The sequence below is a fragment of the Austrofundulus limnaeus genome, unplaced genomic scaffold (assembly GCF_001266775.1).
Source record: "Austrofundulus limnaeus strain Quisiro unplaced genomic scaffold, Austrofundulus_limnaeus-1.0 Scaffold94, whole genome shotgun sequence".
NCBI classification, from domain to species: domain Eukaryota; kingdom Metazoa; phylum Chordata; class Actinopteri; order Cyprinodontiformes; family Rivulidae; genus Austrofundulus; species Austrofundulus limnaeus.
The window spans coordinates 408,003-411,809 of record NW_013952496.1 but is presented as its reverse complement, the minus strand read 5'-3'; the positions used below and the strand labels follow the sequence as shown (position 1 = coordinate 411,809).

General features: G+C 44.0%; 1 protein-coding gene across 4 annotated transcripts in view; it reads left to right on the top strand.

Moving 5' to 3' along the window:
* LOC106520568 (cell adhesion molecule 2) overlaps positions 1 to 3,807 on the top strand; it is a 161,496-nt gene that overhangs the window by 90,995 nt on the left and 66,694 nt on the right. The window lies entirely within an intron of this gene.

Genomic DNA, 3,807 nt, shown 5'->3' with positions numbered 1-3,807 from the left:
CTCTCCAATGGAATATTTCAAAATGACTGTGGGGGACCACAGACCCGACCCGCAAAGCCGGAAGCTGACATAAGGGAGACCAGCACCAAAGACCCCAAGAGGGACCCCAAGCGCGCAGCCCCAGAGACACCCGCGCCGGAAGGGCCCCCCACCCACCCCGCAAAGAGGACCACCGGAGAGAACCGGAAGAGCCCCACCAGCGAACACACACAGTAACCCCTGGGGCCAGCAGCGACGAACTCACAGGCCCCGCTGGTACCCACAGCGCCAGAGTGGATCCAGGCATGGACACAGAGACCCGGGCCCCCAGGGCGCACCCCCCCCACCAGGCCAAGGCCCGACAGGGCCAGAGGGACCCAAGCCCCACCGGGCAGCCACCGGGCTGAGCCGGCACATGCCCAAGCACCCAGACCCGGACAACGAGAGCCACCAGTGCACCGGCAGGCAAAGGCACAACCCACCAGAGGGCAGCACGGCAGGGGAGTAATGGGCCCTCAAATGATCCCGAAGAAGGGGCCGCCCAAGACCCAGCCTGACAAAAATACAAGCATACATAGATACAATCACACAGTCCCACCCTCATCCTCTCACCCACTCATTCAAAGACACACAAGATAGACGCCACAATCCACTCACCCTCCCCATACATACTCTATACCCCCCAGGTCTAGGATATGCACCCACCCCCTGCAGAGGGCAGCTCACACCTGAACCCAGGAGGTAGGCCCCTTCAATCTKGGGTGGAGAAGAGCAGACAGCCAAGTCCCAGCCCAGGCCGCACCAGTCCGACCAACCAGCCCCACTTATCCTTCAACACAGACTATCTTTAGAAGACATGTTGATAAAATAAATTTTACAAATCTGTATTGTTCCATACAAGTGTGTATTGAACCTAAAGCACTGTTTGATACGGTTCGATATGGGTACATATATTGTTGCACACCTAATATATATATATATGGGCGGCTGTGGCGGAGTGGTTAGGKGAGTCGTCCTGGAACCAGAAGGTCACTGGTTCRATCCCCCGTCYAGCCRTCTCAGTCGTTGTGTCCTTGGGCAAGACACTTCACCCACCTTGCCTACTGATGGTGGTCAGAGGGTCCGGTGGCGCCGATGCATGGCAGCCCCACCTCTGTCAGTGTGCCCCAGGGCAGCTGTGGCTACAGTGTAGTTTGCCATCATCAGTGTGTGAATGTGTGTGTGAATGGGTGAATGTCTGTTAGTGTAAAGCGCTTTGGGGGTCCGGAGGGACTTGAAAAGCGCTCTATAAGTTCAGTACCATTTACCATTTACCATATATATACACACACAGTATATATATGAAATTTACTGAAGAAGCTGAAGCTGAGCAGTTGAAGCTAAAAGAAAAATAGCTAAAACTTAAAAGTAGCAAAAGTTAGCTAAAAACCACACAAAGATCAGTTAAAAGTAGCAAAAGGCTGGATAAAAGCTAAAAGTGGCAATATAAAAGTAGCACAGGGTTAAGTGAAATTAGCCAATTGCTAAAAAAAAACTAAAAGTATCATTAAATGAAAGAATTAAAGGATGTATTTGTTTGAGGAAATTGTATATAAAAGGTAAATCAAAATGCCACAACACATATCTCTCGACAAAGCTGAACGTTTTGATATGTGAAAGGGAAAAATAAAAATAAAATGTACAGAAAAAGAAAAGAAACTGAAAATAAAAGTGTGAATGCTGAATAAATATTCACAAATTAACCCTACTTATTAAGCATTTAGAATATATTCAAAGTGCCTGGGACACAGACAGAACCGATAACATTTACAATTTTTCAAGTTTAGTCCCTCTGGACAGCTGAACTGCAGGTGATCAGTCTCCCAGGAGGAAGGATATTCTCTCTGTCCATCCTGAGAAAAGTGGGATGGAGAGCTTGGCTAGGACATCACTTAGAGTCCACCTCACCCAGCTCTGCCCTCTCTCCAGTGGCTTAAATGATACTTTACAGAGAGGCCTTTCCACGCCATGCATCCAACACTGTAAACACAGAGAGAAAACAGTAAACCAGTTCATGCTGCCAGTAAGATGGGGAATAAAAATGGAGTAAACAGCATTGCAAGTTTCACATGTTTAAGTTGCATGTAGTAAACGAGCACATGCACAACAGTCAAAACCCAAAAGCCCTTTGTAGTCAAGGGCATTCATTGTGCAGTTTCACTGGGATGACTGCTGAACTGACAATGCTGATAAAATTGAGGATCTTGTTTTTCTGTCAACAAGGTGACATGAGCAAATATGATGATTGTTAGTCTATGAAAGCAGCGATCAGCAAGACTGTGATGGATATCAGTTATGACAGTGCAAAATTACACACAACACAGGCGGCAGAGAAGTGAGTGAAAGAGACACTTGTTTGTACAGGCGTTGAAATCAGAACATGCTGAAGTTGTTGTATTAGGAATGTGAGAAGAGAGTCCTGGCAAAACCAGTCAATAGTTGTGTACTTTGCTGTTTCCTCTGGAGTTAACAGCAAAGCTCTGAATACATAATTCAACAAAGCCAAAATAGTCCAACAAGCAACAACTCCTACAAGACCTATTAGTATGGGCTGCTTGGGCTGAGCACGAAACTAATTCCAGTTTTTCCTCAGTGTTGCTACATGGGGAATCAAAACTGGCAGCAACATCGAATTAAAATAGCAGGAATTTGCTCTAAATGTACAAAGAATAAAAGAGGAACATTTTCTATGTGATTGCAATAATGAACATCCTGAGTCTTATCTTGAAGCAGTGTCTTCACCCTTAGACTCTGGCAATTGGTGGATTAGAGAGCTATAATTATCGAACACGGTGTGAAAAAAAAATGGTATTTACGGGCTTTATCTCAGTTCATGATGTCAGCCTGACTCGATTAGCTTCTTCATTCAGGAGTGAATGAGGTTATGGGCCTTATCAGGTAGGATTGTGCCTGTGAGCTGTTTGTTGTTTGCCTGTTTGCCTTTGTCAGTCATGAAGACCTTCTTATTGATGGCTAAGGTCTAGAAGGCTAAACCGATATTACAGTTTTTAATGGCAGCTGTGCAGATACTGTGCTCCCCTTACAGCTTAGTCAACCTTTGTTCTTGCTGCCTCCGAGCAAACATGTCTTTAATCAACTTCTGGACCTTTTGCTGAAGAGTATCTTAAAAGATATGTTAATGAATGCAAAGGAAAGACATTTAACTGTGTCCATGGGCAATGGCTGGTGGTTTAACACATTGTCAAAGCTTTTGCAAAACTATTGTCCTAAAACTTCCATTTTCCTCTGAATTCTAGTTTTAATCTGTTCAGGCAGCATGTGAAGTGGACAGACTGAGTTGGTGAAAGAAGATTAGGTTGTATCTGTAGTAGTACACCGAAAAACAACACCAAGCCCATGATGGATGAAGGGAATTCAGAGCCACGTTGTTTTTAATAAGAGTAATGTTGGACATCCAGGACTCAGCAAATCCAGTCTTATCACAAGGGAGTATAATGAAAAACCTTAAGATGTTTTGTGAGTCTTTATTGAAACAACACTACATGACAGGGAAAAAAATCTCAATGAAGACAAAAGATGAAATGGCAAGAAATAGCTTCAAGTGTTTTTAAAGATAAAGAATGTTCAGCTGGTGACTTCTTTTGCTTTTTATTACACAAATTATCAGAATAATCAAAAAAGCAAGGCAGACAGGCTCGGCTCAATAACTTTTATGTTCAGAGAGAAGTAAACAAGTTCACTGTTTAACTCTACGGTATTTTCACTCATTCATTCATTCATTCATTCATTCATTCATTCATTCATTCATTCATTCATTCATTCATTCAT